The sequence below is a fragment of the Aquarana catesbeiana genome, linkage group LG04, assembly GCF_042186555.1.
Source record: "Aquarana catesbeiana isolate 2022-GZ linkage group LG04, ASM4218655v1, whole genome shotgun sequence".
NCBI classification, from domain to species: Eukaryota; Metazoa; Chordata; class Amphibia; order Anura; family Ranidae; genus Aquarana; species Aquarana catesbeiana.
Genome location: NC_133327.1, coordinates 25,989,862 through 26,008,234, shown reverse-complemented (window position 1 = coordinate 26,008,234; position 18,373 = coordinate 25,989,862). Strand labels below are relative to the sequence as shown.

At 44.0% G+C, this 18,373-nt stretch overlaps 1 long non-coding RNA gene across 1 annotated transcript in view; it reads right to left on the bottom strand.

Moving 5' to 3' along the window:
• Positions 1-3,450: 3,450 nt before the first annotated feature.
• The window catches only part of LOC141139111 (uncharacterized), a 94,361-nt gene continuing 79,438 nt past the window's right edge, over positions 3,451-18,373 (bottom strand). The window contains exon 4 of the long non-coding RNA XR_012243716.1: positions 3,451-4,255. This is a non-coding gene — a long non-coding RNA (uncharacterized lncRNA). The remainder of the gene's footprint in view (positions 4,256-18,373) is intronic.

The window sequence follows — 18,373 nt, the reverse complement described above, 5'->3', positions numbered from 1 at the left end:
GGTCCGTAGGGTTCAATATTGCGTTGGCCCACCCTTTGCAGCTATAACAGCTTCAACTTTTCTGGGAAGGCTGTCCACAAGGTTTAGGAGTGTGTCTATGGGAATGTTTGACCATTCTTCCAGAAACACATTTGTGAAGTCAGGCACTGATGTTGGACAAGAAGGCCTGGCTCACAGTTTCTGCTCTAATTCATCTCAAAGGTGTTCTATTGGGTTGAGGTCAGGACTCTGTGCAGGCCAGTCAAGTTCCTCCACCCCAAACTCACTCATCTATGTCTTTAAGGACATTGCTTTGTGCACTGGCCCAAAACATTTGGTGGAGGGAGGATTATGGTGTGGAGTTGTTTTTCAGGGGTTGGGCTTGGCCCCTTAGTTCCAGTGAAGGGAACTCTTAAGGCGTCAGCATACCAAGACATTTTGGACAATTTCATGCTCCCAACTTTGTTGGAACAGTTCGGGGATGGCCCCTTCCTGTTCCAACATTACTGCACACCAGTACATAAAGCAAGGTCCATAAAGACATAGATGAGTGAGTTTGGGGTGGAGGAACTTGACTGGCCTGCACAGAGTCCTGACCGCAACCCAATAGAACACCTTTGGGATGAATTAGAGTGGAGACTGCGAGTCAGGCCTTTTCGTCCACATCAGTGTCTGACCTCACAAATGCACTTCTGGAAGAATGGTCAAACATTCCCATAGACACACTCCTAAACCTGTGGACAGCCTTCCCAGAAGAGTTGAAGCTGTTGTAGCTGTAAAGGGTGAGCCAACTCAATATTGAACCCTACGGACTAAGACTGGGAATGTCATTAATGTTCATGTGCGAGTAAAGGCAGGTGTCCCAATACTTTTGACAATATAGTGTATGTGAACCCAGCCTAAAGGATAAGTTCACCTTTGGGAACATGTCACATGTTCCACTCATTTTTAGGGTAACATGTTGCCAATGCTGCAGTCGCTGCCACTCCCGATCCCTCCCTGTGACGGTACTGAGAAGTTCCCTATATTAGCTGTCAGTTTTTTAAATCAGCCCGGCTGTGCAGATGTCAGCTTGTAGTTCTCAATGAACTACCACAGCGTTGTGATAGTTCATTGATTCTTCCTGTAAGTGTATCTGCTTGTCCATATGGGATGTATGGTTCAATACTTTACAGGCTCAAAATAAATAAATGCACATTTTTTTACCTGCAAAAAAATTGTGCATTTATTTTTATTTTTTTTTAAAGCGAACTTAACATTTAGGATTGTTGGTTAAGTTCACTTTTTGGGTTTACTGCTTTAATTTGATAATATTTAGAATGGGACAAATATTGTAGCAAAATCTTTTTTTATTTGAACTATTGCTGGGTGGTGTTTTTCAGTGAAGATGTGTATTTCTTTAAAAATGATTATATTAATTTTACATACAACTATAGCCTCATGTAGACAGGCAAACCCAACAAACAGACTTTCCATCTTAACATAGGGCTGCTCCAAGAAACTTCACAAGAAAAGCAGTAATCTGTGTTGTGCAATTCCAATGCAATTCTTTAGGATCCGCTGCATCTGGAGAAATATGGTGCAACTTGAAGTAAGTCGGGGCAGTTTCTAAACCGTCATCTACCTGACTCCATTTAAGTCAATGGCAACCTGCGATTGACATGCGTTTCAAACACAAATCAGATGCAGGAAAACAATGCCTATAGACATGATGAGCACAAACATTTTACCTTCTGCTAGCTGAGATTTCTAGTTGTCTGTCTTTTAATTCAGGACCCGGAACAAGCCATGCAACTGTGAAGCAGGGGATGGCAAGGTGTCCGCTCAAGGTCACCAGTGTCCGTGGCCACCGCTGACTTTTATTTTTTTTTATAATAACTGACTTTGATTGATTTACTGCTCTGCTCTCTCCTCCTGTACATGTATGTGTACTGTGTCATAGATCCGGGGCGTGGCACCAGCACCAGCACCGCCCAATCTAGTGGAGTCCTGAAACTCCTGCTGCGGAGTGATCTCTCTGTGAGGGAGGGACTGGGAGGAAGGCAGCTCAGGCCCAAGAAGTCGACTGACTGAGACTAACTCTGAGTGGAACAGAGTATGTTTATGTGCAGTGTGGACTCCGGAGTGTGTTGTTCTGACTTCTGAAGTTCTTCTGAGCGAGCAGGGACAGTCACAGAAGGGAAGGATTGGGACTTTGGTAGGCTGCACTGATGGGTTTCACTGGTGGGCACAGGTGAGACTGCACTGATGGTCACAGATGAGACTGCACGTATAGACACAAATAGGCTGCACTGGTGGGCACTGATAAGCTGCACTGGTGGGCACAGATGAGACTGCACCTATGGGCACATGCAGCACTGATGGACACAGATAGGCTGGACTGATGAGTACAGATGGGCTGCACTGGTGGGCACAGATATAAGACTGCACTTACGGGCACTGATGGGTACAGATAGGATGTACTGGTGGGCACTGATAAGCTGCACTGGTGGGCACAGATGAGACTGCACCTATGGGCACATGCTGCACTGATGGGCACAGATGAGACTGCACTGATAAGCACAGATAGGCTGCACTGATGGGCACAGATGGGCTGCACTGGTGGGTGGTGCACTGATTAAACTGCACCTATGGGCACAGATGGGCACATGCTGCACTGATGGGCACAGATTATCTGCACTGATGGGCACAGATTATCTGCACTGATGGGCACAGATAGGCTGCACCGATGAGCACAGATGGGCTTAACTGGTGGGCACATATGAGACTGCAATTATGGGCACTGATAGGCACAGATAGGCTGCACTGGTGGGCACTGATAAGCTGCACTGGTTGGCATAGATGAGACTGCATCTATGGGCACTGATGGGCACATGCTGCACTGATGGGCACAGATGTGCTGCACTGGTGGGCACAGATTAAACTGCACCTATGGGCACATGCTGCACTGATACTCACAGATCAGACTGCACTGATGGGCACAGATAGGCTACACTGGTGGGCACAGATGAGTCTGCACTTTGGGGCACTGATGGGCACAGAAAGGCTGCACTGGGGGGGCACTGATAAGCTGCACTTATGGGCACAGATGAAACTGCACCTATGGGCACTGATGGGCACATGTTTTTTGATGGTTTTAATTTGAAATGTACCTTGGTGCCCTTCACTAAGGTCTGTACTTTGAAAAATGTCCGCCACCGCCTTGGTCCATGCTGTGAAGCCACAATTCATGATCTGCATCCTTGTTCTGGGTCAGTGACCTGAGAATGTGTGGAAGCCATTGAAAAGGCATGAGAGAAGGATGACCGGCATTGTCAAAAACATACAGTAGGTTGCCTGTTACAGCCTCCATATCTCCTTCGGCACAGGCTTTTTTTTCTTGTGTGCATCCTGGTTATTTCTTTATACCTTATATGCCATCACAACATTATTGCAAATAGAAACCCTAAATAAGGAAATTCATACAAGGTGTTTTGCTGATCAGCATTTTTATTGCCTTGCAAATAAGCAGATTACAGTCAGCCATGACATCTTCCATGAGAAACGTCTAAAAGGTAAGAAATATTTTTTTAAAATGCACAAAATGGGGAGGGAGGACTTATATTGATCCTATCAGCATGCTTCTGTTTTTTTATTAAAAGTACAAAATTCATTGATCTCACCATTCTGAAAGCACCGTTCACAAGTGCCACAAGTACAGCGGAACAGAGGCATTATCTGATCCAGACCACGCCAAGCTTTTATTATTTCCTGACGTTTATTTATGTCATTAAGTCTCTCCAGTTCAGATGTGTACACATACTTGTACACAAAAGCCCGGTCCGTAAATCGTTGGAAGTTATTTTGAAGGCTGTTCAATATACTGTAACGATTATTTTCCTTGATGCATTTATCTACACATGGGGAGATTAGAGAGTAAAATATGACACCGTGGGCCTTAGGTTCTTTGTTCATAAAATTCTGGGCGGGGGGGGTTTGCTTTCCTTCAGGTGTTAGGAGACGATACTCTGCATGTTCTGAATAGGTTATAACTTCTCCGTTCCTCTTCGTTTCAGTAACTTCTTTACGTTGAGCAATTAAGATTTGATTCCCAGAGTAGATGACATTCTTGTTCATTGCGTCTTCCATTTCATCCAAACTTTGTTTTGTCTCCTTTTTAATAGCATTAGAAAAATCTTCTGGTATATCAGTGATTAAGTCAGTATTGTTGATGTTTGTTCGATTACTGCACTCCTTGTCTGTCAGCTTCACTATAAAGGCGACTTGAGGAGTGCTGCTGAAAGGTTAGAAAAAATGAAATAAACTTTGTCAATAATAAACGAATAAAGCATTTTCCCTTTAGAGTTACTGTACACCAGAAACTGCTTTAACCGCTCATTGCCCAAGCCAATTCTGACACTTCTCTTATACACTTCTCCTTAGGTGGACGTCATATGATGTCCTGGAGTTTAAATGTTTAAATCTGAATGGTGCCTGCAGCTGCAAGCATCATTCAGATATCAATCTTTTCTGCCGGCGATTCCCTGTCATATACAGTAAAAACAATCATAGCAGCTGTTTAGCCACTTGATTGTTTTTACAGGCGGCGGGTGGGGAAGTCCACCCCTCCCGCCGCCCTTTGGTACTTCTACCGGCTCACCTGTGCGATCGCCGAGTCGGAGAATGAATCGGCCAGGAGCAACCATTTACCATAGGGCTGACTGAGGACCAGATAGTCCCCGGTCATCTCTATGACCTTTGGAGGCGGGGAGCGATGTCATGATGTCACTTCCCCTGCCTGCAGATGTAAATACTGCTTTTCTTTTAACTGGAAAGCCTGAAATGGCTTTTTTTTTGTTGATCTCAGGGTTTCCAGCATAGAGCAAAGATGTGGGGACTTATAGATCTCTCTGTAAAGAGGACCTGTCAAGCCCTATTCCTATTACAAGGGATGTTTACATCCCTTGTAATAGGAATAAAAGTGATAAAAAAAAATATTTAAAAGGGAAAGCGTTTAAAATAAAAATGAAAAAAATGTTAAAAATCAATATATTGTGTTTAAAATGCCCCCGCCCCCGCATGCTTATACGCAGAAGTGAATGCAAACATGGTCACGCCCACATATGTAAATGGCGTTCAAAACACACATGTGAGGTATCACTGCAAATGTTAGAGTGAGAACAATAGCTCTAGTGCAAGACCTCCTCTATAACTCCAAACTGCTAATTTAAAATGTGTAGCCTATGGAGATTTTTAAGTAGCGCAGTATGGCACCAAACCACGAGTGTGTACAATTTTAAAGTGTGACATGTTAGGTATCTGTTTACTTGGCATAACATCATCTTTCACATTATCCAAAAAAAAATTGGGCTAACTTTAGTGGGTTTTTTTTTCATGTAACTTGTTTTTTCTTCTCCAGGGTCTCTGCTAAAAAAACATATATAATGTTTGGGGGTTCTGAGTAATTTTCTAGAAAAAAAAATGTTTTTACATATAGGAGAGAAGTGTCAGAATGGGCTTGGGCTGGAAGTGGTTATACATATGAAAATCAGCATTATTTTTTTACTAGATAATTAATTAGAACCCCCAAACATTGTGTATTTTCTGAAAGCAAAGACTCTGGAGAAAAAAAATGTTTGTAGTTGCAATTTTTTATGTTACACAATATTTACGGGTTTTCAAACAATTTTCTTTGGAAAAAATACATTTTAATGAATTTCAGTGCACACCAACACAATATAATACCCAAATTTTGTAAAATATAAAAGATGATGTTACGTTTGTGGTGATAACTCATATGTGTGGTGTAATCACCGTTTCCATAAGCGTATTGGACCAATGTATGCGTTTGCCTTTACACGTAAGCATGGGGAAACAGGGGCGTTTCACACCTTTTTTTTACATTTATTTTATTCAAAATATTTTTTTTACACTTTCTCTTTAGTTTTTTAGTTTTTATCAACTTTATATGAATAAAATCCCTTATGATAGCATAGGCCTTGACATGTCCTCTTTTTATGGAGGGACCTGTGATCTATTAAACCCTAGATCTTTTCTCGGCCTCAAAAGCATCGGATCAAACAAGGACCGTCTTGATCAGATGCTCTTCGCTTCTGGTTTCATAGACCATAGAGATCATCAGGGACTTCTGTTCCTCCTTCATCTCTATGGTCAGCTGGCAAAAGTGCCGGTTTCAATCCCAGGTTTCCCAGTGGAATGGGAGAGGCCAGGGTGGCAGTGGAGCACCCAAGGCAATGCTGCCAAAATCCCCCATTTGTTGCTGCAAAAATTAAAACCAGCATAACACAGTAAAAAAAAAAAAAAAAAAAGCCAAAGGAAGGGAATAAAAAAGTTAATTTATAAGGGTTAGCTACAATTGGAGTTGCTTAAATTTTAGTTTAAAAAAACTAATTAGCACTAAATACAAATTTGATTTGCTATTTCCCCTTTAATAAAGATACTAGAATCATGTTTTTGGTACATAGCTTTTTCATTAACTGGTAATACAAGCATGAATAACTGAAATTTAAACCATTTTTACACAAACTATTAGAAAAAACAAGGTGATTCTAATGCCCCGTACACACAGTCGGATTTTCCGATGGAAAATGTCCAATCGGAGCGTGTTGTCGGAAATTCCGACCGTGTGTCGGCTCCATCGGACATTTTCCATCGGATTTTCCGACACACAAAGTTGGAGAGCAGGAGATAAAATTTTCCGACAACAAAATCCGTTGTCGGAAATTCCAATCGTGTGTACACAAATCCGACAGACAAAGTGCCACGCATGCTCAGAATAAATAAAGAGATGAAAGCTATTGGCCACTGCCCCGTTTATAGTCCCGACGTACGTGTTTTATGTCACCGCGTTCAGAATGATTGGATTTTCCGACAACTTTGTGTGACTGTGTGTATGCAAGACAAGTTTGAGCCAACATCCGTCGGAAAAAATTCTAGGATTTTGTTGTCGGAATGTCCGAACAAAGTCCGACCGTGTGTACGCCCTATAAGAGAAAAGTGGTATTTTTAGATACCCAAACAGGACAATTTCCAATATCATAAAATCTAAATTTTAATAGTAGCAACATTTTTTTGAGCTTTTTTTTTCTGAGCTCTGCAGTGAGGTGCTTATCAATCCCTGTGAATAAAAAAAGTTGCATTCACACCTGAGCATATTTTTTTCAGGGAGAAAGTTGCGCAATTTTACTACAATTTTTGCTGCAATTTTGTACAGGTCAAAAAGTCACCAATGTAAAAAGCAGAAAAACACCTGTAATCTGCTTAAAAAGAAGCTCATGTACTTTTTTGAGCTTCAGGCATTTTGCTTCAGGTGACAAAATGCTCAGATGGGAACAGGTGCCATTGAAGTGAATGGGATTTTGCTTGTTGGGCGTTTTTTCTGGTGTCTTACGAGCGTTTTACGAGCTGAAAATGCACAGGTGGCAATGCAGCCAAAAAGTGGGACAGGTGGGGACAGTGGGACAGGAGGGGACAGTTTCAGTCCTTGGGCATGACCAATCCTCCCAGATCTCACCTATTCTGCAGCGACTCCTCAAGATGGTGTCAGTGTATAGGATTTGGTGCCAGGAGGGGTAGCTGTGTCCTGGGCAGGCAGAAGAGGATCTCCAGCAGTAGCTGCAGCAAAAAGCGGGTCCCCGACCTCCTCCTCTTCTTCCTTCTTCTCCACAGGGCCCTCCACCGACACCCCCTGGCCTGACCCACCCCACACAGCCGGATGCACACCACCATTCCACCCCCTGCACACACCTGGGATTCGCCCACCACTCCACCATTCCAACTGCCTCTGCATCCTGGCAGATCTGCTCTGACAGAGGAACATGCAGACTGCTCCATCTGCCTACTGCACTCGCCATGCACTGACAGCAGCCTAATAACAGCAGGCAAACTAAAACTTCCATACTGCGCCCTCTCTCTCTTACCGGGAACAGCATGGAAGTTTTAGTTTGCCTGCTGGGGAGAACAGAAGAGTGGTATTATAAAAGTCCTTGTGACAGCAGGTGGGAGACCTTCTCCCCGCATTTGTCACAATTTTAAAACAGCACGACTGTGCGGGGCTCCACCCACACAGCCATGTCATCCATTCACAGCTTCCACTGAATGAATGAACTACAAATACAGTCAGCCTTTGTTGTAGATGGCTTGTGGTTCTCAATGAACTGCAAGGACACTGGTGAGCACTTTCCTAGTCCATTAAGCCTCCTGGACTTCAATAACTGCATGCCCATATAGGAGGTATGGGCAGACAGCTACACTGGCAGTCTGCAAGAGCCTGGCATTGCACCTGGGATCTGTTGATCCCAGGTGCAATGCTTTACAGGCTCCCAAGCAAAAAATAATAAATGCTAATTTTTGAACCTGCAAATTATTTTTTTTTTTTCAAAGGTGAACTTATCCTTTAAAAGGGAGAGTGCCAACATCCCAATATGATACATTGGTACAAAGAACAATAATGGAACTTTTAACCACTTGCCGTCCGTGTTATAGCCGAAAGACGGCAACAGAGTGGACTTCATTTGCCGGGAGGGCATCCTTGGACGTCCTCCCGTGCTTGAGCGTCGCGCTCTGTGATCAGCGAGTCTATGAGACCCACCTGATCACAGATCTGAGTAAGGGGTCGATCCCGACCCCTTACCACGTGATCAGCTGTCAGCCAATGACAGCTGATCATGTGACTTAAGCAGAGCTGGTAATCGGCTATTTTTTCTTCTCGCGCTGATAGCTTGAGAAGAAAAAAAAGCCGATCACCGGCAGCTGCGAGAGGGACATCGGTCCCGATCATGGAGAGGCTTCTGTGCCCACCAGCGCCACCTACCAGTGCCCACCAGCGCCACCTTCAAGTGCCCACAGTGCCACCCATCAGTGCCCACAGTGCCACCTATCAGTGCCCACAGTGTGTCATCACCAGTGCTGCCTATCAATATCACCTACCAGTGCCACCTACCAGTGCCCATCAGTGCCACCTACAAGTGCCACCCATCAGTGCCACCCATTAGTGCCACCCATCAGTTCCACCCACCAGTGCCATCCAGTGCCTTCTTATCAGTGCCCATCAGTGTCGTCTTATCTGTGCCTATCAGTGCTGTCTTATCTGTGCCCATCAGTTTCGTCTTATCTGTGCCTATCAATGTCGCCTTATCTGTCCCCATCAGTGCAGCCCATCAGTGTCCATCAGTGCAGCCTCATCAGTGAATATCAATGAAGGAGAAAAATTACCCGTTTGCAAAATTTTACAACAAACTATTACCACTAGCCTACAGCCCACTGTCATATGACGGCGGGACGGTAAGGCTCTAGTTCTGGGTGGACGTCATATGACATGTGCGCATTTAAACAGGGCATGCGCGCAATAGTGTGCGTGCAACCCTGTACTGTTGGTGGCGGCATGTCACCAAGACACCGCTCGTCACCGACAGGGGTGAACAGCCACTGGGAATGGCTGTTTACCACGTGATCAGCTGTGATGAAGTCACGGTCGATCACGAATGATAACTCCCCACATTGCACTGCGCATGCGCGCGATCGTAAGCACACTGCGCGTGCATGTCAGTGGTGGCGTGTTCCCGGGAACACTGCTCATCACCGACAATAGTAAACAGCCATTGGCCAGGGCTGTGTACCACGTGATTGGCTCTGATCCATTCACAGCCGATCACTAAATGTAAACACAGAGCGGTAACTAGCTGTTACCAGCTCTTCTCTCCTCACACACCATTTCCAGTGTGAGGAGAGAAGAGCTAGGAGCAGTGAGTTACAGATCTGTGTTTAGTAGTGTCTGCACCAACACCACACCTGTCCCATCACCCCTCCCAATTGTCATCTGTCACCCAAGAGTCACCCCATAAAAGTGCACCTGTCACATAAGAGACTGACATCAGTGACCATCAGCAGTGCAACCGTCACCCATCAGTGACTGTGCCCTGTCACCCATCAGTGACTGTGCCCTGTCACCCGTCACTCATCAGTGACCGTGCCCTGTCACCCATCAGTGACCGTGCCCTGTCACCCATCAGTAACCGTGCCCTGTCATCCATCAGTGACCGTGCCCTGTCACCCGTCACCCATCAGTGACCATCAGCAGTGCACCCATCACCCATCAGTGACCTGCCTTGTCACCCATCACCCATCAGTGACCGTCAGTGGTGCACCCATCACCCATCAGTGACCGTGGCCTGTCACCCATCACCCGTCACCCATCAGTGACTGTCGCCTGTCAACCATCTGTGAGCATCACCCGTCACCGTCCGTGGCCTGTCACCCATCAGTGACCATCGTCTGTCACCCATCAGTGACCATCGCCCATCACACCATCATCACCTCTCTGTGACCGTCACCTGCCACCCATCGCACAGCCCATAAGTGACCGTCACCTGCCACCCATCTGTCACCCGTCGCACAGCTACCCACCACACAGCCATGTCCAAAAGAGTATATACTAGTGAGGAGGCGTTCCAGATCCTCTCCATGACTGATGAGAGCACTGGGGAGTTCTCATCAGATTCCAATTCTGATTCCGAATCAAATTCGGCATTTGAACCGATCGAGAGTAGTAATGATTCAGGTGAAGAATGGGTCCCTCCTAAAAGGGCACGACACTCTGGAAACCAGGCAGCCGCCAGCAACCAGGATTATATTCCCAGGCCCAGTACCAGCGCTGCTGCCAGCAATAGGCCCCAGGAACAAAGGCCCAGTACCAGCGCTGCCACATCACACCTGAGTACCAGCACAGGAAATTCAACTTCCCCAACTACTGGAGTGTCACGTCCCCCAAGAGCCAGGGCCGCTACATACATGCCAGATGGTCTTGCCAACCCAACATGGCTGCCTTCCAACTCGGGATCACCAATTATTCCCCCTTTCACAGCACAGCCAGGTGTGCAGGCCAACACCCAAAATTTCACAGAGATCAATTGCTTTCATCTGTTTTTGCCCGACAGTTTGCTGCAATTCATTGTGGACCAGACAAATTTGTATGCCCAGCAGTATATTGCCAACAACCCCCAATCATCTTATGCCCGTCCGTTTGAGTGGAGAGATCTGAATTTGGAGGAGTTCAAATTGTTTTTGGGGCTCACCCTAAACATGGGGCTTACGAAAAAAAATGAAGGACATGCCTATTGGTCCACCAACCCCATCCACCATATGCCCATGTATTCTGCCACAATGCCCAGGTCCCGATAGGAGATGATTATGAGATTCTTTCATTTTAACAACACCCAGTGCCCTCCCCGCAATCATCCAAATTCCAATAAGTTATATAAGATTCGCCCACTGATAAATTGATTTTCCCAACGATTTGCAGAACTCTATGTCCCCGAGAAGCATATATGTGTGGATGAGTCCCTGGTACCATTTTCAGGCCGGCTAGGAATAAAACAATATATTCCTAGCAAAAAGGCCAAATACTGAGTAAAATTTTACAAGTTCTGTGAGAGAGCCATGGGATATCTGTATGCGTTCCGCATATATGAAGGAAGAGATTCTCAGCTCCAGCCCCCTGAGTGCCCGACAACTTTTATACCAGCCTGCCCCTTTTCAGACACCTATTTATCAAAAAAACCCTGGCCCGCGGAACCTCAAGAAAAAATAGGAAGGGCTTCCCACAATCCATAGTAAACAAAAAGCTGCAAAGGGGGGAAATAGCAACACTGAGATGCAATGAAGTGCTGGCCTTGAGGTGGAAGGATAACAGGAACGTGCACATGATGTCCACCATTCACGATGACACTACAGTTGTAGTTCAGCGAAGACGAGGTCCCATTGAAAAACTGACATGTGTCCAAGATTATAATCTCTGCATGGGGGGTGGATTTCAATGATTAAATGATTCAGCCCTATTTGTCAATAAGGAGGTCCCGATTCTGATACAAGAAGGTAGCAATTTATCTCATCCATTTGGCCGTTTATAATTCCTACATAGTCTACACAAAATCCACAGAAAGCCCCGCCCCTTCCTAAAATTCATAGAAGTAGTACTCACGTCCCTCATCTATCAACAAAGACCCCCCCCAGAAGACCTTCGCTCTGATGCTGTTAGCAGACTTCATGAACGCCACTTCCCAGTAAACATTCCAGCATCGGAAGCAGGCCGAAGATGGCACAAAAGATGTTGCGTGTGCAGCAGAAGAGGATTTCGAAAAGATACCAGCTTCCATTGTCCCCAGTGTCCCTCCCAACCTGGCCTTTGCATTGGCGAATGCTTCAAACTTTATCATACATCCCTAAAATATTAGCCCATATTTTCCCCATTTTCATCATCTGTGCTGACCATTTTCCATGCTTCCCCAAATAACCATGCAACTGCCTTCTACGTGAACTGACCCTGGCCTGCTTTTTGACTATGCCTCTGCCTACCGTTTGGACTGCTTCCATGTGAACTGACCCTGGCCTGTTTTGTGACTATGCCTCTGCTCACCGTTTGGAATGCTTGCACGTGAACTGACCCTAGCCTGTTTTATGGACTAAGCTTTTGCCTACCGCTTGGATTGATCTGTTGCCCTGCTACTGTAGTACACAGGGGTCTCACATATGTGAGGGGCTCCAGAATAGTTTTTCTGGATTGAGAAAACAATTTTTTTTGTTTTCTCCGGGTTTTGTAATTTCCGGACTAGGGTCTGGAGTCCGGAGGCTTCATAGAGATTTGGGTGGGTCGAAGCCTGCCCCTGTGCACAGGTCTTACCCAATTGCGACCCTCAGCCTGCTGCTGACTTACTGCCATCATGCCTTTGCCTGCCGCATGAACGGACGACACCTCTGCCTGCTACCTGGACTATGCAAATAATTAGATGTAGCAAGAGGCAGTATGCTTATGAAGGGCTGGAGAGCGGTACAATACTGAGTGTCTGCAGGTAACAGTGTACCAGGACCAATATTATGGCTGTGCTGGCTGTCTCTGCCTGGACAATTTCTATGGACAAATGCTTTGACTGTGCTGACAATATCCTTGTGCTGACTATAGACAATATTCCTGCCTGCTGCCTGGATAATTACTATTGCTGTCACTAAGCACATACCTGACTGCTGCCTGGACCAGTGCTCTCTTCTGTGGACACTACTAAAAGCACAGGTAATACTTTATTTTACCCTTTCAGCAATAGAATTTATTTTGGATTGTAATTCTTGGTATGTACATGCTATGTGTTAGAAATATGAAGGGCCTTCAAAAATGATAGGTTGCCAGGAAATTATCTATGTAATGTATGCTCCTAGAACGCCTGATGGTGCTATTTGGATGTTGGACCTCTGTATGTGGCTAAGCTGTGTAAAAGTCTCACACATGTGGTATCCCCATACTCAGGAGAAGTAGCAGAATGTATTTTGGGGGTGTCATTTTTGCTATGTGTTGGAAATATCTTATAAATGGACAACTTTGTGTAAAAAAAAAATGTGTTTTTATTTTTTTCCCCACATTTTCCAAAAACTTCTGGAAAAAAAATACCATTCAAAAGACTCATTATGCCTCATAGATTATACGTTGGGGTGTTTGCTTTCCAAAATTGGGTTATTTTGTGGGCAATTCCATTGTCCTGGTGCTCCAGGGCCTTCAAAAGTGTAGTAGGAGGTTGAGAAATGAGATGTGCAATTTATGCTCGTAGATCACCTGATGGTGCTACTTCAATGTTGGGCCTTTGTATGTGGCCAGGCTGTGTAAAAGTCCCACACATGTGGTATCGCCATACTCAGGACGAGTAGCAGAATGTATTTTGGGGTATCATTTTTGCTATGTATTTGCTATGTGTTGGAAATATCTTATAAATGGACAACTTTGTGTAAAAAAAAAATGTGTTTTCATTTTTTTTCCACATTTTCCAAAAACTTCTGGAAAAAAAATAACCGTTTAAAAGACTCATTATGCCTCATAGATTATACGTTGAGGTGTTTACTTTCCAAAATGGGGTAATTTTGTGGGCAATTCCATTGTCCTGGTGCTCCAGGGCCTTCAAAAGTGTAATAGGCGGTTAAGAAATGAGATGTGCAATTTATGCTTGTAGAACGCCTGAAGGTGTTACTTCAATGTTGGGCCTTTGTATGTGGCCAGGCTGTGTAAAAGCCCCACACATGTGGTATCCCCATACCCAGGAGGAGTAGCAGAATGTATTTTGGGTTGTAATTTGTTGTATGCATATGCTCTGTGAGAGAAATAACCAGTTAATATGACAATTTTGTAAAAAAAAAGAAAATCTTCCTTTTGCAAAGAATTGTGGGAAAAAATTACAGCTTGGGGGGTATTTGTACTTTTCTGACTTGTTAGTACCTCAAGACATTTCAGATTCACCCGATGTACTGAAGGCCTGATCAGATGTTTTCAGTTTTCAGTGATTGGCACCATAGTTTGTAGACTCTATAACTTTCACAAAGACCAAATAATATACACTAATTTGGGTTATTTTTACCAAAGATATATAGCAGTATAAATTTTGGCCAAAATTTATGAAGAAAAATTACTAATTTGCTAAATTTTATGACAAAAACAAAGAAAAAGGCAATTTTTTTTTCTTTTTTTTTTTTCAAGATATTTTATTATTTTACAGTCTTTTTTTATTTATAGCACAAAAAATAAAAAAAACATTAGTGAATAAATACCACCAAAAGAAAGCTCTATTTGTGTGAAAAAAAAGGACACAAATTTCACTTGGGTACAGTGTTGCATGACTGAGTAGTTGTCATTCAAAGTGTGAGGGCACCGAAAGCTGAAAATTGGTCTGGGCAGGAAGGGGGTTTAAGTGCCCTGTACTGAGGTGGTTAAACATGTTTTTTTTTTTTTTTCAAAAATATTTGTCTTTTTTTGTTTGTTTAGCAAAAAATAAAAACCCCAGTGGTGATTAAATACCACCAAAAGAAAGCTCCATTTGTGTGAAAAAAATGATAAAAATTTCATTTGAGTACAGTGCAGCATGACCGCGCATTGTCATTGAAAGTGCGACAGCGCTGAAAGCTAAAAATTGATCTGGGCAGGAGCGAGGTTTAAGTGCCCAGTAAGTAAGAGGTTAAGGCACATATAGGTGTACAAGATCAATATTTATAAAATTGCGTATTTATTATACATCCATTAAAATGATTTCTTTGTCATAGAAATGTAGTGAGGCTGATAAAGTACTGCACAATGACACTGATTACACAAATAATCTCTCCATTCTTACATCATGATATATAACAATTCATAAAATAGTTGCAGATGTGGGTTGAATTTGACCCATTTCTCCTCTTGCATACATTGTACGGAGTACCCATAGTGGTCCCTTTGAGATTGAGGACACTTAAGCAGGGTACAACCCAGCGGACAGAATAAAAATGAATTGTGAGATCACTGTACTAACGCAAGCAATGTTAGTGTGGCAATCTCCCCTGTATTGTATTCTTACAGGGGGAAAGCCCCCCTGCCAGAACACACTTATTGGCTGCCAGTGTTGATTGAATGATGGCCGGATGCTGGTTTGTCCAGCATGCCTGTTTGACAGAAGGCAGTCGTGGGTCTGTCGGATGAAGAGCTGTATACACGGGCTAAAAGTTGGCCGGTTCCTGTCTAACTGACTGTTTTCATCTGAATTTCGGCCCATGTGTACCCAGCCTTAGTATAAGGGTCCTAGTGATTTATAGCTTCCCTCCCTGGGCCATGTGCATCTTTTGTTGATGTTAAGACAATGGGTGGTTTACTTTTATTACTAGGCTGATAAGACTGTTGGTCCATCTGATGCATATTGTATAGCTGCTCCAGATCCTGAGGCAATTTGTGAAACGTGTCAAGATCAATCCACATCTGCAACTATTTGCATTTGTTAATATGCTTTGTTATATTATATATCATAATCTTGGAATGGAGAGATTATTAGTGTAACCAGTGACCTTGTGCATCACTACACTATACACTACACTGTATATCACTACATTTCTGTGATATACAGTGCTTTGAAAAAGTATTCGTACCCCTTGAAATTTTCCACATTTTGTCATGTTACAGTCAAAAACAAAAATGTATTTTATTGGGATTTTATGTGATAGACCAACACAAAGTGGCACATAATTGTGACGTGGAGGGAACCAGTTCCTATCGGGAAAACCGCTCGTCTGTATGCTGTTCCGACGGACCAAAAACAATGCAAGCTCTGAAGAAAGTAAGATACGTAAGCTATTGGCTACTGGCTATTGAACGTCCTTTTTCTAGTCCTGTCGTACATGCTGTACGTCACCGCGTTCTGGACGGTCGGACTTTGGCCGGACTTTGGATTGACCGTGTGTAGGCAAGACCGCTTGAATGGAATTCTGTCGGAGTTCCGTCGGAAAAATCTTCGGAGTTTATTCTGACGGGAAAACCGGTCGTGTGTACGCGGCATAAGATTGGCCTGTATTTGGCTCCATCCATCTTCCTATAAACTCTGACTAAATTTCCTGTCCCTGCTGAATAAAAACGCATCCCCACAACATGATGCTTCCACCACCATGTTTCACCGTGGGGATGGTGTGTTCAGGGTGATGTACAGTGTTAGTTTTCCTCTACACATAGCGTTTTGCTTTTAGGCCAAAAAGTAAAATTTTGGTCTCATCTGACCAGAGCACCTTCTTCCACATGTTTGCTGTGTCCCCCACATGGCTTCTCACAAACTGCAAACGGGACTTCTTATGGCTTTCTTTCAACAATGGCTTTCTTCTTGCCTCTCTTCCATAAAGACCAGATTTGTGGAGTGCACGACTAATAGTTGTCCTGTGGACAGATTCTCCCACCTGAGCTGTGTATCTCTGTAGCTCCTCCAGAGTTACCATGGGCCACTTGGCTGCTTCTCTGATTAATTCTCTCCTTGCCCAGCCTGTCAGTTTAGGTGGACGGCCATGTCTTGGTAGGTTTGCAGTTGTGCCATACTCTTTCCATTTTTGGATGATGGATTGAACAGTGCTGCATGAGATGTTCAAAGCTTGTGATATTTTTCTATAACCTAAACCTGCTTTAAATTTCTCCAAAACTTTATCCCTGACCTGTCTGGTGTGTTCCTTGGCCTTCATGATGCTGTTTGTTCTCTAAGGTTCTCTAACAAACCTCTGATGGATTCACAGAACAGCTGTATTTATACTGAGATTAACCCCTTCATGTCGACTGTACGCAAATATGCATTCATGTCTTGAAGGGGCTATACCGGCGTGATGCCTGCTGGCTAGGCTGAGACCCGAACAAAGCCAGGTTCGGCTTTGATAGGGTCTCCGATGTAAAATCCCTTCCAATGGCGCCGATTTAAAAAAAATGACAGTAGTTAGAATCGCCAATTTTGCCGATCTGAATACTTTTAAGGGCAAAGGAGGAATTTGGGGTCCCTGATCCCTCCATAAAGAGTACCTGTCACCATCTATTACTGTCACAAGGAATGTTTACATTCCTTGTGACAGCAATAAAAGTGATCAGATTTATTTTTTTTTTTAAAGGGAAAATGTTAAAATAAATAAATATCACTGCACACTCGCGCAGCAAATAAAACGCATATGTAAGTCGCGCCCGCAATTGTAAACGGTGTTTAAATCACACATGTGAGGTATTGCCATGATCATCAGAGTGAGAGCAATAATTCTAGCAAAAGACCTCCTCTGTAACTTTAACCTGGTAACCGTTACATTTTTAAAAAAATGTCGCCTATGGAGTTTTTTAGTTACCGTAGTTTGTCGCCGTTCCACGAGTGTGCGCAATTTCAAAGCATGACATGTTAGGTATCTATTTACTTGGCGTAACATCATCTTTCACATTATACAAAAAAATTGGGCTAACTTTACTGCTTTGTTTTTTTTTTAATTCATGAAAGTGTCTTTTTTTCCAAAAAATTGCGTTAGAAAGACTGCTGCTGTGACATAAAAAAAATTGCAATGATTGCCATTTTATTCTCTAGGGTCTCTGCTAAAAATATATATATAATGCTTGGGGGTTCTAAGTAATTTTCTAGCAAAAAATACAGTTTTAACTTGTAAGCAACAAATGTCAGAAATAGGCTTAGGCATGAAAGGGTTAAATTACACTCAGGTGAACTCTATTTACTAATGTAGCGCCAGGGGCGTAACTAGAAATAGCAGGGCCCCATAGCAAAATGTTGTATGGGGCCCCCCTGCAAACAGCCCCCCCCCCCCACAGCTGCCCTAGTGTCAATGCAGCGTGACCTGTGCCCAATGCAGCGTGACCTGAGACCAATACAGCGTGACCTGTGCCCAATACAGCGTGACCTGTGCCCCATACAGCATGACCTGTGCCCAATACAGCCTGGTCTGCCTGTGCCCCATACAGCCCCACCTATGCAGAGGAAGAGGCAAGCCACCCGGATCAGCAGAGAGCGGGATTGCCCACTGTAATAGCTTTCATTTGAATTTCCTGTCTTCCCGGGGCTCATTGTCACATAGCCCCACCTCTTGGCCCGACGCCTTTGATGAC